This window comes from Gracilinanus agilis, chromosome 5 (assembly GCF_016433145.1).
Source record: "Gracilinanus agilis isolate LMUSP501 chromosome 5, AgileGrace, whole genome shotgun sequence".
Classification (NCBI taxonomy): domain Eukaryota; kingdom Metazoa; phylum Chordata; class Mammalia; order Didelphimorphia; family Didelphidae; genus Gracilinanus; species Gracilinanus agilis.
This window is the reverse complement of record NC_058134.1, coordinates 195,515,872-195,540,313: the sequence shown is the minus strand read 5'-3', so window position 1 is coordinate 195,540,313 and position 24,442 is coordinate 195,515,872. Positions and strand designations below refer to the sequence as shown.

Below are 24,442 nucleotides of genomic sequence, written 5' to 3'. Positions count from 1 at the left end.
AAATACCTTAGTATCCCTCAGCAGGTCATCATCAACCTTTTCTTCCCCTTACCCATACTAATGAATTTCTTAGCAATAATACCAGCAGTCTAAAATTCATTCCTTGGAGGACTGTTATCTTCTTAATCAGACATTCCAGTTCTTTCCTTACCAGGAAATATCTTGAACTGATTTCTTAGCTCTAAGTACTTGGGGGTCCCTTTCTTTCCTCCTTTCTTCTAGGTGATATTCTTCAACCCTCCATCCTCCTTACATAGTTCTAGGATTCTCCTCTGCATCTCAGATATCTGTATTTGTCCTTTGTTTTCAGACTTAAACTTTCCTCCATTTTAAAAAGGAATATTTAACCTCGATAATGGGGAGCATTATCTGAACCCATTTGCTTTTTTCTTATATGGAAAAGTCAAGCTGGAATAGTGAGCTTAGGTAACAACGACTTGACTGTGATGGAAAACCAAACAGCTCATTCTTTGAATGTTACTATAAAAAATACCCACTTTCCCATACTTGTAGGAATTCAGATCCTCAGTCTTCAGTCCTTGCCTAATAGTTGCTCATCCCTAGAAATCTTTAAGCAGAACAGTTTGACCGCCTTTCAAAAATGGCATAGCAGGCAGGCTTACCTTGGTGAGGACATTAGATGCCCTAAGGTTCCTTCAACTCAAAGTTTATGCATGCAGAGAAAGGAGCTACATAGTAGTGTAAATAGTATAGATTTTTTGAGTCTGAAACCAATGTAACACTGAGCCTGGGAGCAAAAGACTACCCTCTGTTTCTTTACTATTAAATGATAGGAATAATCACTTGAGATATTTACGTCGGCAGATGGTTGTTAAGAAAAGGCTAAAAAAATATCAATTGCTACACAAACTTGATTAACAAACTTCAGGAAAGTCAGGAATAAAGGAGATTCTACAGTCATTTTGAAAACTTCTGTTGTAAATGTTGATCTATATTATCTATGGTCTATATCTTACCAGAATTAGTTGTTTGCCTCTTTCCTTCCACCCTGATACTTTATTCAGGCTCAATGATGCTTCTGAAATCAAGCAATACTTTATAATTGTTTGGTGAAGGGTTAAGGGAGAATACTATATTTGACTACCAGTGGTACATAGGATAATAATAGCACCTACAAACCTCATAGATGAGAGTCCCAATTCATTCCATACCACTTCCTCTACCACTGTTCTAGTTTTTGGTTGTTGTTGTTGGTGTTCAGTTGTTCAGTCATGTCCAACTGTCCTAGCTAGAAAACAGAACGAAGTTTCAGTGTACTGAAATTACGAATATAAGCCTGGGTTTGAAATCTGGTTCTGCCATTTATAAGTGTGACCATGAACAAATCCTTTCAGGCCTCTGGCTTTTAGCTTCCTTACCTGTAAAATGAGGGTAAAACTAGAAAATACAGTGCTATTGCTCTTTGATTAAGACATATTTGTTCACTAAAAAAAGTGGGTAACTTTGAAACAAATTCCATTCTAAGTCATTTATTGAGATAGAGCTGGTAAATGAAGTAATATATAAAATAAATAAATAAAATGTTTCCATAATTATAGACATTCATTTGGCCAGAATTTATTAAGTGCTTCCTATATGTGAGACACCATGCTAGCCACTGGAGATAAAAAAGTAAAATAAGACTAGATACTATCTTCAAAGAGATTACATTTATCTGATGAAAGTTATGGTAGAAGTAGCACAGCATAGCATAACTCTAAGTCAGAAAGATGGACCACCTCAGGCACACTATGGCTGTGTGACCCACTGGGTCCTCCAGGTAACCCTCTAAATTCTAAGTTACAGAGAAGGTGCTGACTTGAATTGGGAAGAATTTCCTCACCAGGGAGCTCTCTCATGCCAATGAAATCAGAGGTCCAACCTCTATTCCTCTATATCAGATCAGTTTCAAAAGCATCTCCCAGAGACTGTAAATATCGTTACTTCATCTTTAAGAAATAATATAGTTATGTTTCATATATATTGTTCTATACAAAAAAATGGTAACACAAAAAAGAAGTAATATATTGAAGAGCCTACAGTTTAACTATAGTTCTGGTGACACAGAATGGACATGGTTGAAGTAATGGAGTGAGGAATAGAAAGACAAAAAGAACTTCTTTGATATTTTCCCTAAGTAGCTGCTTTGTTCTGTGTGTCACTCAGTTTCTCTCTCTCTCTCTCTCTCTCTCTCTCTCTCTCTCTCTCTCATATATATACACACACACAGAAATTCTCTTTGTCCTCTTTCTTGATACCTTACTCAGTCTCTCTTCAGTCATGAAAAATATATTTATTTTATTACAACATTTATGATTATATTTTATAACTTACTGATTTATTATATTTAATGTCATTTCATGAAATGCGATGGGTGCTCAGAACTAATAACTAATAAGATTGCAATTTTCATCATTACTATTGAAAATTAATAATGAAATATTCAAATGTACAATAAGGTAACCTAAGAATTCAGGATGCTATACATGAGTACAATTAAGAAGCAAGTTGAGAAGCTCCTACCCTAGTATAGAGAATATACATGAGAGTGGTAAACGCTAAATCACTCTCTATACACACAGGAGAAGGTGTAATGGTGTGCTCTGCACTTATATTACTGAAATCACAAGAAGAAACCCACCTCCTCATATAGATGTGTATGCATGTATATATATACACATATGTATATTATATGTGTTGAGGCAACATAGTGTGGTAGCAAAACTATTGTAATTACTTAGAGGAAATGGGTTCAAATCCCAGGTCTACCACCTACCATCTATGTGATGTAGGGAAAGGATCTTAGTTTCTGTATCCTTAAAATGGAGAGGTTAAACCACATGATGTCTAAGGATCCTTCCAGCTCTAACATATGATCATCATATAAATGTAGATACATAGATGCATATTTTATTTAGTTTTATACTAAACACACATATTACTATTATGTAACTTTGGACATTTAGCTCCTCTGCGTCACTGTTTCCTCAACTGTAAAATGAGGAGTCTGGATTAAATAAATGATCCTATGTTGTAATATACTGGAGACTTAGGATCAGTTTGTATAAGGAGAAGAAATCAAGGCTGAGTTGTTATCTCTAAATAGGCTGTGATTAAGCTGATTGAAACCAGATTTAAAAGGCCAAGGGAATTTGTTTGTGAACAGGGAACAGGACAAAAATATCCCCTCAGAGAGGAAATCTCATCAGAGAAAAGTTGGTGGGGGGAAGTGAAGCAAAAACAAATGACTGCAAGACAGCATATGAAGAGAGAAGGAAGAATATTATTCATCTGTCTGCTTCTTAGGTCGTACAAGTTATAGAAGGTGATAAATCCAGTGGGGGGAGATAAAGAATGGCAGGACAAAAAGAGATGAGGGGAAGGAGGAAGATGACAGAAAGAAGACTGGCAAGGATTTACACCATTTGTCTCTCTACTGCAGTGAATTGGGAAATGCATTTACTCTGATTTGGTAAATGGACAGTGAAACATACCTCATCGCTAACTGCCAGAATCCAGAGATGTGTGTTCACTGTTTAGAGTCTTGAAAAAAAAAAAAGATTAATAGATGGCCCTAGTTGAATGCATCAAAAGAATCTTTTTAGATGCATCCATTTATAGTGGGGGCAGGGAATGGGGAGGAAAGAATAAAGGAAGGGAACTGGAAGAATCTGGCATTTGGCCAACCCCCTTGGGGAAAAAGACAGCAAAAATCAGAATTCCCTACTCCTAAACCAGTCTACACTACACACAGCTGTGGCTCAACCTCATAACTAAGAATCCCACATGTAGCACGGGGTGACTTCATGCTAACCTGAGGGACTTTTCCCCAAGCACACATTTTGAAAATCCTAGGTACTATTTATTATTATTTCAAAGTTCTAAAACATTATAGACAAGTCTAAATTTTTCATCTTTATAACTTCAACACAAAATCCAAAGTCATACATTTATTCAGTACCTACTACGGGCAAGGCATTGTGCTGGCTGTTGGGGACAAAAATATGAAGGAGTTCCTGCCCTGAAGGAGCCAATGTTACCTTACTCTGTACATACCATATCATTAAACAACCCAGAGAGAATATCTCACAGAATAGAAGGAAGGCTTTGTCCTAGTTAGGAACCACAATGGAGAAGGAGTTATAACCACAGTCGGGGGAATCTGCAATTTAATTGTAATCTAAACTTTTCCTAAAAGATGCTAATGAACACTCACTCTCTGGCTTAGGACCCATTTATGCTTTTATTTTGTTTAAACCCTTACCTTCTGTCTTAGAATCAGTCCTGTGTACTGGTTGTAAGGGAGAAGAGCAGTAAGAGCTAGGCAATAGGGGGTAAATGACTCCAAGGATCACACAAGTAGGAAGTGTCTGCGGCCACATTTGAACCTGGGCTTTCCTGTATCTGGGCCTGATTCTCAATCTCCTGAACCATCTACCTGCCCCCAACTCATTTATTCTTATTCAATAGTGTGGTATAGAGCTCTAGTCAAAGGACCTGGATTCAAATACCAGCTTACTTACTGGCAGTGTGATCTTAAGAAACTAACATATAACTTCTTTTGACCCATTTGTTCACTTATAAAAAGGAGTTAGATTGAACAAACATTAAAGACTCTAAACCCTAGATTCTATGATTATTCTAGTTCTGCTACTTTCTAGTTGTGTCTTTAGATGATTCATGTCACATCTTAGAGCCCCAATTTTCTTGCCCTTAAAATGGGGACGATAATGCCAATATTAATTTTTTTTTAAAGTCCAAGGCATTGTCACATGTGCAGAGCATCTCTGAAGCTACTTCCCAAGGGGAAGAGCTTGAAGAGCCTATTTCTTGGAGAGTCTAATAACTCAAAAGAGAAGTGCTTTGAAGAGATTTAGTAACATTGTTAAATATTCTATAATTGGTTCTACTTTTCTGTTGTTTCAGTCATATCCAACTCTGTGATCCTATTTTGGATTTCCTCAGTTAAGATATTAAAATGTCTTGTCATTTCCTTTTCTGGCTCATTTCACAGATGAAAAGATTAAGGCAAAGTAAGTTGGACTTGTCCAGGTTCACACAGTTAGTATCTAAGATCAATTTGAACTCAGGAAGAAAAATCTTTCTCACTCAAGGCCTGACACTCTATCCACTGAGCCACCTAGTTGCCCCAGCACAGAAATTACCTGCAATAATAATAACAACAACAAGAGCTAATATTTGTAAAGCACTTTAAGTTTGACAAAGAACTTCTATGTTTTTTCATCATTTTACTTTTACAACTCTTTGAGATGGGTATTCTTGTTATACTCTTTTTATAGAAGAGAAAACTGAAGCTTAGACAGTGTGATTTTAGCCCAGGGTCACATAACCTCTCTGTTACCCTATTTCTCTTTGGCTGTCACCAGTGGAGAATTCTAATAGGATGTGATCTGCCCCTCCTCTCATGAAATGTTCTTCTGAACTGTAGTGATGAGAAGGATTGTAATGACCGTAGCAATAGCAGTAGAAGTAAAGTCAACAGTATTACTGATAGCAGTAATAGTAAGATTAGTAACAGTAAGAGTAGGAATGGTAATGACAGTAGTGATAGTGATAATAGTAACAGGGGCAGCAACTAGGTGGCACAGTGCATAGAGTGCCTCCTGGAGTTAGTTGGGAAGTCTTGGGATCAAATCTGGTCTCAGACACTTCCTAGCTGTGTGACCCTGGGAAAGTCACGTAATCCCTTTTGCCCAGCCCTTGCCCTTCTGTCTTAGAGTTGTTACTAAGATTGGAAGTAGGGGGTTTAAAAAATTGTAGTAGTAACAGTAAAATGAGGATAATAAAACAACAACCTCGAAAGGTTGCTGTGAGGATCAAAGAAGATAATAATATTTGACAGCACTCGGCACATAGAAAGTGCTATATAAATGTTAGCTATTATTTAGTAGTACCAGTATGAATAACAGCAGTAGCAGTAGTGAAAATACATTGAACAGCAGGAAAACATTCAGAACTGCTATTTTAATATAAATTTTAAGTTGCCCTCAACTCATATGTATATCCAGTTCTCCTTCCACACAAAGCCTAAGCAGGGATATGCTGTTAAATGTTTAATAACCAGGACTGCACACCTTTAAGTTAAATCTGTACGAATACTTTCTTAAATCTAGAAAATCAACATCAAGATAAATAATTCAAATCTGACTTGCAGTGTTTGCTGACTGCCAAGGTGCAAATGTTCATGTTGAAAACGGAACAATAAAATCTGTTCCTGTGAGTTCTTAATTTCGTGAAAGGAAAAGATTACACAGACTAAAAAATATTTAAAGTGACAAGATCAGGATTCTGTAGATAAACAATAGTATTAGAACTAGCTAAAGAGATCCATCTTTCAGGATGGACACAGATAAGATCATACAGCTGTTTGGATTTCAACTCCCCTGTTGACAGGATAGACTGCCTCTAAACTATCCCAAACAGAGAAGTCCATTTCATTCTTAAATGTCTCAAGGGAAGAGGCTCCTCTGATTCTAAGAACTTTGATTAATAGCTGGTTATAGGATCTCAACTCTCTCAAGTCAATAAGTTCTTCCTTATCTCCAATTTCAATCCTGTCAATTCTATATTAAACCTTTTTATTCTTTTCCTAACCTCAGTGGAAATGGATGGAGAACATTTACTTGTTCTGTTCCTTTCTTATCATAATTTCACATTCTGAAGGCTTGTAACAAAACCAGTCTAAATAAACTTCCCCAAAGTAGCTGAGCAAGTGGATAAGAACAACCTTCATGCTAAAAGCTACATGGAAGGAAAGAATTTTATACAAAAGATAAGATGCAACCAGCAATCCTCAAACAGTGGAAGGGGAAATAATTTATGCTGAAGTTTCATTATAATCCAATTTCTTCCACATGTTCCCTACATTTAAACCCTATCTTCATTTTACTTAGATGTACAACATTTAGGAAGAAACCTTAAGAGACTACCTAAAGCCATCTTTTCATTTTATCGTTTTAAAAATATTTTACTAACGTCTAATCTCCCTCCCCAACAACAGAACTATCTCCACAAAAAAAGAAGTACAGTTAGGCAAAACAACATGCAGGTCATGTATATTAAAGCATGTTAACAGGACATATACTGGCTGTGTGATCATGGACTCGAGAAAAGTCTCTTAACCTTTAAACGTTTCAGGTAATCCTTAAGACTCAAAACTGGGGGCAGGTAGGTGGCTTAGTGGATAGAGCACCATGCCTGGAGACAGGAGGTCCTGGGTTCAAATATGGTCTCAGATACTTCCAATTGCCTAGCCCTTATTGCTTTTCTGTCTTGGAATCAAGTCTTAGTATTGATTCTTTGAAGGTAAGGGTTTTTATTTTTTAAAAGATTCTAAACTGCAGATAAGTGGCAATCTGACTGATTAAAGGGCTTTTCCTCACCTGGGAATTCCCTTTAACAAATGAAATCACAGTTCCAGTCCAGATACCTAGTAACATATACCCCTCATTTTGCACCAGAAGTCTACCATCCTTCTACCAAGAGGACAAATAATCCTCTATAATTAGTATTAGTCTCTGTATTGATTTGGATTCTGGCACATTTTAATGTTGGGTTGTTTAGTTTTGGGTTTTGTGACAGAGTACACGTGAATACTGTTAGCTTAATTCTTCTTCAGATGGATTCAAATAAGTCTTGCCAAACTTCACTGAATTCCTCATATTTATGTTTTATAGTGCAATAATCAATTTTTCAGTGAGCATTTATTATCTACCAAGGGCCAGGTACTGTGCTAGGTATGAGGGATACAAAGACAGAAGTTGAAATAAACTTCATTCTCAAAGGTATTCCATTATATTTCTAGAGCACATTGTTTTTTTCACAATGTGACAAGCCCAAACTATGATTTTGTTTCATAGGGTTTTTTTTTAAATCATTAAAGTTGCTATGAATATACTGGGATATGGGGACTTTCTCTTCTGTCTTTGGTCTTCTCAGGACATGATACCAGTAGTGGTAGTACTGGGTCAATGGGCAAGCCTCTCTTTTTACAGTAGAGGAATCAGAGGTTGAGATATATTGTCTAAAGGTCATTTAGTAGTTTCAATATTTGAACCTACATCTTCCCTTATTAAGCACTCTCTCCTAATGAATTTTCCTTACTTTTTTACTGAAGTTCCCCAATATTTCTTTTGAATCATGAGGCATAAAATTGGGTCCAAGAAACATCTCAGCATCAAGCAAACACCAAATTAGGAAGATTTTTCTCTCATGGGCTCCATTCTGCAGATGATCTGCATTAACTAAACAAACTATTCCTATTATGACTTCCTAATTACCTCAAGGACCTTTGGGGTCATGAAACCTTTTGAAAAATAATGAAGGGTGGGGGCATCTTGGTGGCTCAGTGGATTGAAAGCTAGCCTCAGATACTTCCTAGCTGTATGACCCTGGGCAAGTCACTTAACCTCCATTGCTTAGCCCTTACCATTCTTCTGCCTTAGAATGAACATAGTATTGACTAAGAAGGAAGGTGAGAGAGAAAAGGAAGGAAGGAAGGAAGGAAGGAAGGAAGGAAGGAAGGAAGGAAAAGGGAAGGGAAGGAAAGGAAGAAGGGAGGGAGGGAGAGGAGGAGAAGGAGGGGGGAGGGGGAGAGAGAGAGAGAGAGAGAGACAGAGAGAGACAGAGAGAGACAGAGAGAGAGAGACAGAGAGAGAGGAAGAGTAAGGAAGAAAGAAAGAGTAAGAAAGAAAGAAAATAGAGAAAAAGAAAAAAAGCAAAGCAAAGAAAAAAGAAAGAAAACTAATGAAGGGGATGTGCTGCCTCTGACACTTGTAACTTCCTCTTTAGGGACAGTTTCATTTCTGTAACTATTTCATATTTAGTATTTTTTTGTATAAAGTTGGCACTGAATGCTTATTAAATTGAACTGAATCCCATTCTTAGTTAATACTCTTCCCCTTAACAAACTCTACATAGCAGCCTAACTTGATTACTAGCCCTTTCCTGAAGATAACTTACAAACTCCTATCTCAGAGTATTAATACCAGCTGTTTGTCATATCTAGAATGAACTTTCCTTCTCAATTCAGTTGCCACCACCTCTAGAAGGCATTACCTGAGGCTGCCACTGGTAATTCTTCACTCTTACTCTTCCTTATACTAAATTTAATGGTGTAACCTGAAGTAGACAGTAAGCTTCTTGTGGGCAGAAGTTATGTTGCTAGAACTTAGTAGGCACTTAATATTTATTGAATTATCTTTACTGATTGAGGATTGGGGGGTTGATGAAATTAAGAAACTGCTCTTAAAATGAGGGAAAGAGGTAGCAGAGAGATATCACTTGGGAAAGAGGTGATGCTATAGAACCGAGTGGTGGGGCCAGTGAGTTCCATTTTGTAGGAATGTCAACTGGGTTAGAGGACTAGCTTAATGATCATTAATCCACTTGGCCTAAATGTGATTTAGTGAAATGTGCAATCAATCAGAAAAAAAGTCACTTCCACATTTTAATTCCATTGTTTTAATCATCCTAAGTCATCTGGACATTTTGTCTCATGCAGGACTGACTGCAACTGAGAACGAGGAAAAACTGAATCACATCCTGATTTCTCTTTAAAGTGATTAAGCTAATATCAGACTAATGTTGAGTCTCTAAGATGGCAAAAAAAAAAAAAAAAGGGGGTCATGAAGAGAGCAGCAACCCCAGGAAAGACACACTGGGAAAATCAGAACTTTTAAAAAACCATTATAGTTCACACATCCTGAAGCAATAATGACTTTGGAATAGCCTCCTTGTGTGGTTAATACATAAGAATATTTTCCCCTTAAATTCCCACCTTCCTAAACATCCCATTTGCTCAATTGAACTCCAATAATATGGAAAGTGAATTTGTATGTGCCTCCCTAGAGTAGATCAAGGTTAGTCATTTGATCTGTTTACATATAAAGGAAATTTCCTCGATGTTGATATCTTTCAAAAGGAACTGCTATCGGGGGTCTCATTTTCACCCATTAAAAGGAGAAGAAGAGGATGCTGAAGTAGAAATAATGAAGACTTTTTGAGAGTAACAACTTCATCTTAGAATGTACGTTAGCAGACAGGAGAAAATCCAGGGATAGGCTGACATTTACTGACTGAAAATGTTAGAAATGCAAGTTTCAAATGGCTCAAAGAAATGGCTATAATAAGATTTTATTGGGGAAGTCATTCTAAGGAGGATAGGAATCTCTCAGGAATCAAATTCTGATTGAAACCAACTTTAAAAATTCTGTTGAGGAAGAAAAAGGAATTTTGGCAAGGAAAAGATATGGATATACAATTGAGGCTTAAAAATGAGAGAGTCCTACAGAGGAGATGGAAGAATGGCTAATGGATGATGAATGCTGATGTGTTGCTGTAAGTGGTTCTGCAAGAATAATTAAAGGGTCCCCAAAGTTCAAACAGGCTAAGGCCATGAGAAAAAGTTTTTAAAAAGAGAGATTAAAAAAAAAGCACTGGTTCTGGAGTAGAAAGCTTTTGGACTATGATTTTAAAGTTGGAAGACACCTTTTAGGTTACCTTTCTTTTTTTTACAGATGAGGAAACTGAGGCTGAGAGAGATTAAATGACTCTCCAGTATCTCACAGCTAATTAAGTAGTTGAGCCAGGATTAAAATTCAGGTTTATCATGACTCTAAGGCCGGCACTGTACCACTTTAATTCTCTGAATTCAAGGACTTCTATCACTTAGGATCCTGAAAGGAAGGAGAAAATATGGTCCAAGTCCAGAGTCACAAAAGTAGTAAATGGCAGATCAAGGATTTGAATGTGGATTCATTTTACTCTCCTTCTTTTGGGATCTTTGGCTTTGGTTTCTTCATCTGTGGGATGGGTTGGTGAAAGAGATTATATCTATTGTCCCTTCAAGTTCTGAATAGAAATTACAAAACAAGTTGCAAGTATTAATTTTTTTTAACATTAACAAATCTGGAGTTAAGTGTATGAACTCATTTCCTCACCACACACATCCAGTCAACTGCCAGGTCTTTACCGATTCTGCCTCCTTAACATAATTTGATTCTTTCATTTTTCCTAAGCCCTCATCATGTCTCCCTTGAACTATTTTAAGAGCATCTTATTGTGGTCTCCCTTCCTTGAGTTTTTTCCCTCTTTATTCTAAGTACAAAATTGATATTCCTATAGTATCATGTCATTCCCTTGCTTAACCAACTCCACTGGCACCTTATTACCTCTAGAATAAAATACAAACTCTTTTCTCTTAAAGTCCTTTGCAATCTGGCTCCAATTAAACATTATAAATTATTAGATCTTATCACATATTACTCTTCTTCGTACACTCTATGGCTCAGCAAAATTGGTCTTGCTGTTTTTCACATATGATTTTCCATCTCAATATCTTCATACAGGCCGTGTTCCCAGGGCCTAGGATATAACAGGCAAATAATTAGTGCTTATTAATTACATATGAGGCAGCTAAGGGGCCCCGTTGATACTGTGCTGGGCCTGAAGTCAGGAAAATTTGAGTTCTAACACAGCCTCAGGGCATTCCCTAGCTGTCTGACTGGGAGTGAGTCACTTAATTTGTTTGCCTCAGTTTCCTCATCTGTAATATAGAGCCTACCTTCCAATTTGCAAAGACCAAACCAGATAACATTTGTAAAGTGGTTGGAGCAATGCCTGGCACATAGGAAACCAAAAATAAGTTAAATCTTTCTCTTTCTCTCTCTCTGTTCCATAAGACTTGATACTGAAATAAGAAATAAGGCGATATGCTTTCACAAGGGTTGGTTGCTGGTTACTGGACATCTTGTCAGCAAATCTGAATTCAAAGCCCTCCTCTAACACTATGTGACTATCGCTAAGTCACATAAGGTCTTTGAGTCTGTTATAAATACAGTATACACTTTACTATCTTTTTTGGAGATACTAGTGAGAGAAGATTTCTTTATAAATCTTAATGGTACTATATAAATGTCAGCTGTTATTCCTATCCATTTCAGTGGAAGACAAATAGGGAAGAAAGCACCCATGGACATTGACTGGGAGGCTGCAATGACACTGTGGTCTTTGAGAAGTAAACACCCTGGGTCACAGAAGAAATTCAATTTTATCATCTAGTCCAGTGATACCCAAAGTGGGTGCTACTGCCCTCTGGTGGGTGCTGCAGTGATCCAGGATGGTGGTGATGGCCACAGGTGCATTTATCTTTCCTATTAATTGCTATTAAAATTTTTAAAAAATTAATTTCCAGGGGGCTAAGTAATATTTTTTCTGGAAAGGGGGCGGTAGGCCAAAAAAGTTTGGGAACTACTGACCTAGTCACTTAAGCTTCTAACTTTGAAATCATCTCCCAATTCTCTTTTCTCCCTCTTACCCACCATCATATCCAACCAGCTGGCAAATCTTTTTGATTCTAGTTCCATGACACTTCTTTCTTTAAATTCTTACCTTCTGTCTTAGAATCAGTACTAAGCATTAGTTCCAAGGCAGAAGAGTGGTAAGGGCTGGCTGCAGTTAAGTGACTTCTCCAGGGTCATTCCACAACACTTTTAAATCCATCATCTGCTGTTCTTATGTGTGGCAATTACAGAGAACAGTTTAGGTCCTTATTGCCTCTTCCTGGATACTTTTGCACTGCTTGCTTATCTCCCCTCCTGGAAAACATTTCTTCTCCATCTCTGCTTTTTAGTATCTTTAGCTTCTTGGATGTGATCTCTTGTGGGAAACAATTACTCGTCCTCCAATTGTTGATACATTCTACAGTGTCAAATTATTTTGTATTTACTTAACTATTTACATGCAGGATCCTTCAATGCGATTATACAGGTGCATTGAGGGCAAGTACTTTTTTTAAGAATACTTTTGTATCATCATGGTGTGATAAATGTTTATTAAACTGCCATGAAGAAAGCAACAGAAACTCAGATTTATGTATACTTTAGAATGTATAAAGCACTTTTCTCACAACCGAAGATGAACTCATTCTCAAAAAGTTGAAACAACTTGCCAACAATTGCAAAGTATTATATTAAAGTGGAGGATTTGATTCCAAGTCTCCTTCCTGTTCATCACATGCTAGAAATGTCCAAGGAAATAAAGGCCAGAACGTATACCTCCTTAGGAGATGCTTATGACTTCTCTGAAGAGAGAAAGGAAGGAGCTCAAAAAAAAGTCAGGAAGATATGTTCAACTTTCATGAGGTCCTCAGAAATGGTATAAGGTCTAGGAGGTGGCAGAAAGAGGACCCTCTAAGACAAATTCTCAAGAGAATTTAGGATGAATGCTGATATACCAATCTAAAATTAGAAATCCTTAGAATTGGAAGAGACCCCAGAATCCTTACCGATACATTGTAATCTGCCAACTCCCACTTTGTAGAAAGTTTTTCTTTACACTTATATATACAATCATCTCTTTGATTGCTGCTCCCACCTCTGCCCTCTGGTGCCAAAAAAACTCAAGTCTAATCCCTCTTCCATATGATAATCTTTCAAATACTATACTTGAAGATGGCTGTCACATACACTGATAAGTCTTAACCTCTCCAAATCAAATATCTCCCATTTCTTTCAGTGATTCTGTCCTCTTCTGCACATTGTCTGGCTCCATAAGAAAATTACTGTATGGGTCTTAGAACTGAACAAAATTCTCCAAATGAGTTCTGACATTAAGTTCTGACAACTTGACTCTCTCTCTTTAGAGAATTCTAAGAACACTGGGAGGCTAAGTGACTTTTCAAGAGCCACGCACCAAATACTATGTGTATTTGAATCCAGATCTTCCCAACTTAAACAGCTCTCTATGCTCTCTCTGTGGTATCAAAGAAAACTCACCTCATTTCTTTGGGTCTCAGTGTCCACAATTTGTAAGATTAAGGGACTAGATATAATCCTTCTTAGTTTTAAAATGTAATTATTTCCTATTTATCTTGTATATAACTTGCTTTGTATATTTATTTACATGTTGTCTCTTCCATTAGATTATGAACTCCTTGAGGACAAGGATCGTCTTTTGCCTCTTTTGGTATCCCCAAAAGCTTAGCATAGTGCCTGACATATAGTAGGTGTTAAATATGTTTACTGAATTAATGAATGAATCAAAAGCAGTTTAAATAGAAAAGACAAAAGGACAACTCATGTTACCAAGTCTTCTTTGTCACCATGAAATATCTCCCTAGATATCCATAACCACGTGTTAATTTTGGTGTAGCTCAAGAGTCTCCCTGTCTGGAGCTACTAGTTGGCTCGGTAGATAGAGAGCCAGGCCAGCAGACAGGAGGACCTGGCTTCAAATCTGGTCTCAGATATTTCCCAACTATGAGACCCAGGCAGGTCACTTAACCCCAGTAGCCTAGCCCTTATTACTCATCTACCTTGGAACCAACAGTACTGATTCTAAGACAGAAGGTAGGGGTTTAAAAAAATAAAAAAGTTTCCCTGTCCATGCTAGTAAAAGGATGCCCAAAATGAAAATTAAAAAAAAAAAAACAAAAAAAAAAAACTCTTGTTCAGGGGAAGAAGGCTTTACTATACATGTATGCCTTAAAGGTGTATGTCTCAGCCTAAAATAATTTTTGAATTTTTCCATTTTCTAAATTACAGGATTTGGATCTAGAAACATTTACTCTAGGACCTTGAACAAAGTGGCTGTTTAATAAGTGTTAGAAGGGACATCAGAGATCATCTACTCAAACCACTCATTTAACAGATATAGAAAACTGAGATCCAGCAAGGGAAGTGCCTGGATTATGAACAAATAATAAACAAAAAATCCAGATCCAAACTCTTGCTTTTAAATAATATGGAATTATTCTTTTCTTCCAGATTTGTCTTGAGCATCCCTGGATCCAGAAAGCATCCTTATTATGCTTATTTTCTTGTATTTATTCCTCTTCCAGCCTTACTTCCCAAGTTGGGGCTGTGGGTTGAGGCCAGGTTCTGTGTACTTCTGGAAGAAACGCCAGACTTGCCTTTCTTACTGATCTGTATTTCCTGGGATCTGAGTAATAAGTATTATATCCTTCAAGGACCTCAGGAGCTGCTGACCTCTGCTGGAGCAACCTACAAGGGAGATTGATATACAAAAGCAACTACCAAAACTGGGATGAGGGGAGGAAAGAGAAAGGAGGAACGTTCTAAACAGAAATGCCCTGACAATTGCCCTCCTGGTCAGAGTCCCATAGACTTCCAAGTGCCAGTATGTGATCAGAACCACACATCTGCTGGTTCTGAGCTCCTTAGCTAGGACCAGTCTGGTTGATCTAGATATCCTTGGCTTCTCTGTGATCCATACTGGAAGATTTCTCTGCATTGAGCTCCTGTTTGGTTTTTTTCTGCCTAAAACTCTTCCCCAGTGCCTTCAAGCTTCTGACCATCTCTTTGTGCAGATGTGAGATAGCACAATTAACTTACTCTAGTTATTTCTTAGTCTGATCCCCTTTCTATTTTTTAAGCCCTTGGAGTGGTTGTAAGAGAGCTAGGCTGTTCCACTTTATTCACTCTACCAGTCTGAGGAGAATTATCTTGTCATTTCTTAGATCACCTTAGTGCTCCCTCCCCATAAGACCTAGTGGACAGGAATAGCAGAGACCGAGCCATAACTAGCATTTTTAATGCTCAAGGCTCACTTCATAAAATGTGCCTCCTATTACAGTCAGAGAAAATCATCTGGTGGCTTCCTACTCTATTTTATAAATGTTTAACTTAAATTGCTTTAAATATTTTCATTGTTCAGCTATTTTGAATATCTTTAAATGTCTACTCTTTTAAAGAAGCAGCTAAGTGGCATACTAAATAGAGGTTTAAGAGAGTCCCCTAGTTCAAATCTGACCTTAGACACTTACTAGCTGTGTGACCTTAGGCAAGGCACTTAACTTTGCCTCAGTTTCCTCATTTGAAAAATGAGCTAGAGAAGGAAATAGCAAACCACTCTGGTATCTTTGCCAAATGGGGTCATGAAGAGTTAGGCATGATTGAAACAACTAAACAACAAAATGAGCATATTGTCTCCCCCATTAAACTAATGATTCTTTCAGAGTACGGACTGTCTTTTGACTTTCTGTATGTCCCCAGTGTTTAGGACCTTGCCTGGCACACAGAAGGTATGGAATAAATGTTTGTTGATTCACTGACTGAGACAAGGTCAATGAACTCAGTTTGCATTAATCTTTTCTTTCTATTTTAAGTCATTTGAAGGAAAGACTTGATGGAACAATAGAAAAGAGTGGTATATTCAAAAATGAATGTGAGATAAGAATAAAAGGCATCCATTTTTATTAGACCCTTACCTTCCATCATAGAATCAATACTGAATATTGGTTCTAAGACAGAAGAGTGGTAAAAGCTAGGCAATGGGGGTTAAGTGACTTGTCCAGGGTCACATAGCTAGGAAATGTCTGAGGCCAGATTTGAACCTAGGACCTGTCTCTAGGCCTGACTCTCAATCCACTGAGCCACCCAGCTGCCCTCAAGGCATCCATTTTTAAAGAAGAGAAGATGAGGAGATAAAAACAAGATGGAATTCTGAAGTCTGTCTTACTCTAAAGCTATGATCCAATGATCCCAGAAGAAGGTACTCATTGATCCTGGGTTGTCCATTTCTGATAGATTAGTAACTTTTTTACCTCCACTCTCTCTGGACCCTCTGACACTAATTCTGAAGAAGTTAAGACAGTTTTCTTGTGGAAGGAAAAGGCTGAAAGTGTAATTCTCACTTGAAAAAAATGTTATTTTTCGTCCTCACAGGCATTGAACTGTCTCTACCTCTCCAAACTAATCTTCAAGACATGAGATGATTTTAATACTTATGGAGAACAATCAGAACATCCAAGAAAATGAGGAAATATTAGAGGACAAATGATTCCTGGAAAAGAAATTGATCAGCCGGGCATTCTACTAGTTTGAGGGAAGATATAAGAGAAAGAAGTTGCCATTTTAATTTTATTATCCTCCCTTCTGACTTCCAACCATTTACACTAGGGAGCCTAGCCTGGAAACTCACAAAATCATAGGCTCTTTGAGTTGAAAGGGACCTGAATAATGATAATGATGATTATAACTAACATTTCCAACTAGGCACCAGGCACTGTGCTCTTTTTGTTGTTGTTGCTTAGTTGTTTCTGCCAAATCCAACTTTTTGTGACCCCCATTTGGGGTATTCTTGGCAAAGATACTAGAGTAGCTTAATATATTCTTCTCTTACTCATTTTACAGATAAGGAAACTTAAATAGGCTTGACTTACCAAGGATCACATAGCTAGTTTGCCATTTCCTTTTTTCAGTTCATTTTATAGATATGGAAACTAAAGGAAATTGGGTTAAGTGACTTGCCCAGGGTGTCTGAGTCCAGATTTAAGCTTAGGAAGATGAGTTTCCCTGACTTTAGTTTCAGCATCTGAGCTGCCCACATGTTTTGAGAAGTGTTCTGTAAATGTTACCCTTTATACATTATTTTGGCTTTGATTCCTGTCCCTGGAATGCCATAGAACATAAGAAATTACTCATCATAATACCTATCCTTACTTTAAAGTCCAAATCAAATGCCATATTCTCCAGGAAGCTTGTTCTGATCCCCCAAGTAAGGCATGACTTTAGACCACTTTGTTGTCATAGATAATTGTCTCAGAGCTGGACTTCAAAGACCATCTTATCCAATCTCTTCATTTTGTGGGTAAAAAATCTGAAGCAAGGAGGGAAAGTGACTTACCCAAGGTCATACATGTGATTATGTGTCAGAAACAGGATTTGAACTGAAGTACTCTGGTCCCTGGACCAGTGCTTTTCCCACTATGCCACACTAGCCCTATTAGCTTATTGGGAATTACAGCCATCTGGAATTTCCTTTCAGATCTATGAGTTTCATTATCTGTTTTACCTAAACTTTGTACCTGTCTCTGTTTGATAGGATGGGCTCACTTTCTCTCTAAGTCTATCAACAAGGAACTGGACAAGCATTTATCAGTGCTACTATAGAGAGGTATTATATCTTAAACAGGGATTCTGATCCATTAGTAAGTGTTTACTAAATATCTACTATGTGCCAAGAACCACGTTAGGTGCTGGAATACAGAGACAAAAAAGTAACAAATAAAATCTTTATAACAAAAATCTCTAAAGGAGGCCTAATTACTCAAATATACAAGGAGCTAAATCAATTGTATAAAAACATCAAGCCATTCCCCAATTGATAAATGGACAAGGGACATGAATAGGCAATTTTCAGATAAAGAAATCAAAACTATCAATAAGCACAGGAGAAAGTGTTCTAAATCTCTAATCAAATCAAATGCAAATGGAAACAACTCTGAGGTATCACCTTACACCTAGAAGATTGGCTAAAATGACAGCAGGGGAGAGTAATGAATTTTGGAGGGGATGTAGCAAAATTGGGACATCAATGCTGTAAAGTGATCCAAACATTCTGGATGGCAATTTGGAACTATGCCCAAAGGGCTTTGAAAAACTGCCTGCCCTTTGATCCAGTCATACCGTTGCTGGGTTTGTACCCCAAAGAGATCATAGATAAACAGACTTGCACAAAAATATTTATAGCCTCGCTCTTTGTGGTGGCAAAAAATTGGAAAACAAGGATATGCCCTTCAGTTGGGGAATGGCTGAACAAATTGTGGTATATGCTGGTGATGGAATACTACTGTGCTCAAAGGAATAATGAACTGAAGGAATTTCATGTGAACTGGAATGACCTCCAGGAAGTGAAGCAGAGTGAAAGGAGCAGAGTTAGAAGAACATTGTGCACAGAGACTGATACACTGTGGTAAAATCAAAAATAATGGACTTCTGTACTAGCAGCAATGCAATGACCCAGGACAATTCTGAGGGACTTATAGAAAAGAACACTATCCACATTCAGAGGAAGAGCTACAGGAGTAGAAACACAGAAGAAAAATAACTGCTTGAACACATGGGTTGATGTGGACATGATTTGGGATACAGACTCTAAATGACCACCCTAGTACAATTATCCATAATATGGAAATGTCTTGATTGTAAGGATGGGATTTCTGCAAGGGGGGGGGGGACAAAAGGAGCCAGAGAAGGCAGTGCTGACAGTTGCTGACAGTTGAGACCAGAGAGAATACTGAGAGATTCTCCAGAGGAAGGAGGAGGAGGAGAGGTTTTCGGGCGGAGGACTAAGAGAGGGAGGAGGTGGATATCCCAGCTTGGATCCAGTCCTGAGGGCTTCCTGAGGATCTTTCTTTGGAAACTGAAACCCTGATTCCCTGATCAAAGCCATTCCATTGCGTCTCTCCCATCAAGACTTCAACCATCGAGTGAGCTTAGTTTTTGGACTCCATTTTGTGAGCAATCCCTTAGTCTCCTTCTCCCATTACTCAACCTTGCTGAGAGACCCCCTTTAAGTCAAAACTTACAATTATAGAAACAGATAGAAACAGAAAAGGTTAGAAATAGAAACAGAAGGAGAAGGGGTATGGAAGAAGCTTAGGAGTGGGAACCCCAAAGGTTCCCACCCAAGTGATGGACCCCACAGAAATAGAGAAGAGGGCACCCCAAAATCCCTCTGCCCTTCACCCCTTTCCCAAATCCCTGAATTGCGAATAATAAAAACTATTCATCAGTCAGATAGGGTTCCAGAGTGCCTGAGAGACAACAAGGGAGAGGGGAACCACAACTTGATCTGGCTGCCTCCATCTTGAAGCCTGACCATCCACTGTGAAATTATCTGATCATGGGGGAGGTTTGTGTGAACCCCATCCCTCAGAATTGGAATGGGGTACCACATACCTCATCTTATAGGGAAGCCTTGCCCCAACTCCTGTAGGGTGGTACCACCATCCAGGTCACCCAGTTTTGGGGTAACACCCCCTTAAAGTCTCTCATTGTATATTTGGCCCCAGGGAAGAGCTGGAAGACTCACCACATAGACTCTCTATCATCTATCAAACATACGGGACTGGCTCCTTTATTATTAAATGATCGATGGCACATGTTAAAACCAGTGGAAATGCGCGTTGGCTATGGTGGGAGTGTTGGGGGGGGGAGTGGAGGGTAGAGTAAGAACAGGAATCATGTAACCATGGAAAATTTTTCTAAAATATAAAAATTCAAAGTCGTTAAAAAAAAAAAAAGACTCAGGTCAAGTCACTTCCTATAAGAGTCCTTTCCTCTTCTCCCCCTGTATTAGTACCTGTCATGTTTCTTCTGTGCATGTCTTTGTTGTTTTCCCCATTAAGATGTAAGGTTCTTGAGACTAAGAATTGTTTTATTCGTTGTATTTGTATCCCTAGGACTTAGCACAGTGCCTGGCACAAAGTATTTGTTCAATAAATGCTTGTGGACTGACTGGTCAAACCATTCTGCCACATTGCTCCTCATCATTGTCCGGAAAAGAATTGTTCTATTAATTTCCTAATTGTTAGAGTGCCCCAGAAGCAACTGAACAATAAAATGAAAGAAATGGAGGAGTTGCTTCCAGGGATCCCCAAGTCCAGATCATCAATTCAAAACTAGAAGAGATCACAGAAGTCAACCATCTCAACCCATTCTTTCATTTTATAGGTGAGAAACTGAGGTCTAGAGGTCATCCCTCATAGAGCTGATAGACTAAAAAGGAAATATGTGGAAACTGTAATATGTGGTAATATATGAGAAGCACAGCTGGTATAGAAGAAAAAAAATTGGCTCTCAAGTTAGAGGTCTTATTTTAAATCCAACTTCTGACAAAAATGACATGTGTGTTCTACCTGTCTCAGTTTTCATCATCTTTAAAGTAGGGAGGATTGGGCCCTGGAAAACTAGTTACACAGGGGTAATAAGTACTAGGACTTGGATTTAAAACCAAGTCCTCAAAATCAAAATCCAGCCTTTTATCCATCAAACCACACTTCCTTTAAGTAAAAGCTATATCATGGGCTTATTTCTTAGGGTTTTGCCAATTTCCTTGCATCCTCAGTCTGAAAGAACTCTCTTTTTTTCCCCACTGTCTTTCTTCAATGTAAACTGCTAAAAACTTAATTGTGCTATTTCACTCATCACCATGGAGTAAACAAATTACAATTCACAGAGACGGTTATTAAGAGCCAAACCGAAAATGTTTAGATTAAGGATTGGTCCCACATTTGAGAGTCACTGCCACTAGTCCATTAAACACAAGCACTCCTATATTTTTATTTGCTTCATTACTTAAAGCTAAATAGCCATTATTAGTTATACTATGAGAGCTTAATGAGTCTGCCTTTTCATGGCTGGTGTGCAAGTTTACCATTGCTTCAACTCATTGAAGATTTCTCCCGTTTTTTGTTTTTTTTTTTGTCAACAAAGTGATAGATGTGTTGAGGAGGAGAGGGGAGAGGTGGGGAGACGGCGGGGAGATTCTGGATTGTCATTGCACAGGGAAGTGACAATAATTGGAACTATGCTTTAAGAATATAGATTTTTAGGGACATCTGGGTGGCAAAGTGGATAGAGAGTCAGGAGGACATGGGTTCAAATGTGGACCTAGTCACTTCCTACCTATGTGACGCTAAGCAAATAACCCAGATTGTTTAGTCCTTACAAATCCTCTGTCTTAGAACCAATATTTAGTATTGATTCTAAGACAGAAGGTAAAGTATGTTGAATTTTTAAAAAAAATATGCATTTTACAGCTATGTGGAGGATGGCAAAGGTGGCAGGGATAGAGACGGAGGGAAAAGGAACAGCCACCATCTATAAATCTCCTATTATGTGCCTGGCAGGCATTGTGCTGGGGATACAAAGAAAGAGGAACAGGTTGTGCCTTTAAGGAGCCAAATTGTATTGAGGGGATATAACATGCACATGTTTAGGAATGGGAAAAATCTATACAAGATAATTTGGGTAGAAGCAAGAGGAGGCATTAACAACCAAGGAGATCCAAAAAAGCTTCATAAAGAAGGTAGTACTTGAGCTAAGTTTTAAAGGAAACTAGGAATGTGAAAAGCAGAAATGAAGAGGGAGCACATACCAGACATGGGGAACACTGAATGCCAAGTCCAAGAAAGAGATAAAGTAAAGTCATTTATCAAAAGCAATAAGGATGGTTTAACTGGATTGAAGAGTCTATGAAGAAGCATAATACATAATGATGTAAAGGTAGGTTGGGGTCGAGTTGCAAAGGTATGAAATACTCAACCGAAGACACTGATGCAGAAATTTATGAAAAATAGAACTATACATGGAGAATTATTCCAAAAGAAAGACTGCCTCTGGGATAGATTTCAAGACAATGAGAAAGAGGCAGAAAATGAAGATGGAAAATCACAAAATGAAACTGATGACAATGATCACTAAGCTATGCAGGTGACTCCTCACAGATTCATTTTGTGGAGGAAAAAGAATAGAGTATCAAATTTTCATCTCCTAAACAAATCCTCAAGCTCTCTGTGGACTGGGAGGAATTCATCTGAGCCCTTCAAGAACTAAGTATCATTCCAGCTAAACGTGGCTAACATTTTAGTCCAGGTCACAGATTCTCCAGAGCTTCCATAAATCAAAACAGGAAATGAAAGATGGCAAATGGTTGGTATGCAGATGAGATGGCCCTTGGATTCATTCTCCAATGTGAGCTCTAAAGCTGCCAGCCATCCAGTGCTCACAGGTAAAGATGGACTCAGGCCATGTTTTTGGAGGCTTGTCAGAAAAACCACTCTCCCATTGTAGCCAACTGTGTACCATCTGGATGAAAAATTAGATCTACTACTAAATTTAGATGGTCCTATAAAAGAAGAGGATAACAATACGCTAACAGCTCAGGCATCTCAGAACCCCAGGAGAAAAATGTTCCTGCAAAACTCCCTGTGACTTAAGAAAAGAGTTTGGAATCTGAGTAACCGACAAAGTGCCTGATGAATTGCGGTTGTTTTGTTACTTATGGCTGAGTTAAAGGCATAAACACAGAACAAGGCAATCCTCCAGGAAAAACAAATTCAAAGCACATCCCGAATCAGGGATCCAACATGATTAGCCCATTTGCCTAATTCTATCTTTCTGACAACAATCAATGTGATAAATTAAAGAGGTTCATTCTAACCACTCATCCTTAGAATATTAATAAACCAACTTCTTCAAATGATCTTAACATTGCCACATAAACCTTATACTCCTCATCTAACATCAGTAAGACCTAGGTTCCACCCAGGCCCCCTTTCCCCCTTTGTTTATAGCAAATAAAGCTCTGCTGATTAACAGGATGTGACAAGAACAAGGTATGACTGATGCCTTCATGCATGTAGGAAGTATACATTATTTATGCTGTTAAAATAAAAAGAAAGAAATTAAGCTTTATTTGAATGGACATTGATGCCTTCATTCAACATAGGTCCAACAAGTCTCAAGTCACTTAAAGTAGATGAGGTAATCTGATGGAAGAGTGAGAATTCCACAACTCAAAAGAATTGTTGATGGTGCTCTTGTTTGTTTACAAATCAAAAATTCCTTTTTGGGAAAATGGAGTGTATGACTATATCAAAAAGTAATAAACCACACTGTTCAAAAAGAATGATTCATTTTCAAAATCCTGTTTGTGTCACTACAAATATCGACAAATTTTTACTCATTATTGAGTAAAATACAACAAATATTTTGTTGAGACTATAAGTGGCAGAGCATATGTTCTATACTACTGAAATCACTGGATAAGGTCCAGTCCTTAACCCTATTTTTGTGAATGCTTTATAATATACATAATATGTTAATAAAATAGTACATGCACATAACTTATAAACACACACACACACACACACACACACACGCTGGGGGTACATGCTCAAACATTTTTATTCACAGATATGTGTGATTGAAAAAGTTTGGAGGCCACTGCTTTAAAAGCCTCTCTGGATAAAAGGTCAGAATGAATTAGCATGAAGGATAGAGCAGTCATTCAAAGCCTCCCTCGGTCAGGAGTTCTTGACCTGGGTTTGTGAACTTTAAAAATATATATATTTTGCTAATTTTATTCCAGCACAATTAGTTTCCTTTGTGCCTCTGTGCTTTATTGCTATGTATATAGAAACATTATTCTGAGAAAAGGTTCATAAGCTTTACCAGACTACCAATGAAGTCCAAATCAGAACAAAAATTAAGCAGCCATTCCTGGGCCAAAATGGACCAGAAGGTGCTATCTCTTTATCTATTTTAGAAAGACTGGTAAAACTATTGGCAAATATTAGTGCTCAGGAACTAAATCTGGTCTTTGCCTTTGCTATTCTACCTAATCTGAGCTGCTGAACAGGAATCTTGTTTAAATCCTGCCCTCTGGTCACATATACAATAGACTAATGGCATTTAATGCAATGTAACCAGCAGATGAGGTGACAAAAAGGTTGCTGAAGCTTCAACCAGGTGACAGAGGGAAGTTGTGACATATACTTGGCTGCCAGAGTTTTCCAAATAGATAGTACCAGGACGACCTGTGGTGGTTTATGTTCAGTTCTAACCATGGGCATGAGCAAAATGATTTTGGTATAACCTTGCCATCCAAAGAG

At 38.0% G+C, this 24,442-nt stretch overlaps 1 protein-coding gene across 1 annotated transcript in view; it reads right to left on the bottom strand.

Annotated features, from left to right (window-relative positions):
• The window catches only part of NTF3 (neurotrophin 3), a 132,324-nt gene that overhangs the window by 64,589 nt on the left and 43,293 nt on the right, over window positions 1–24,442 (bottom strand).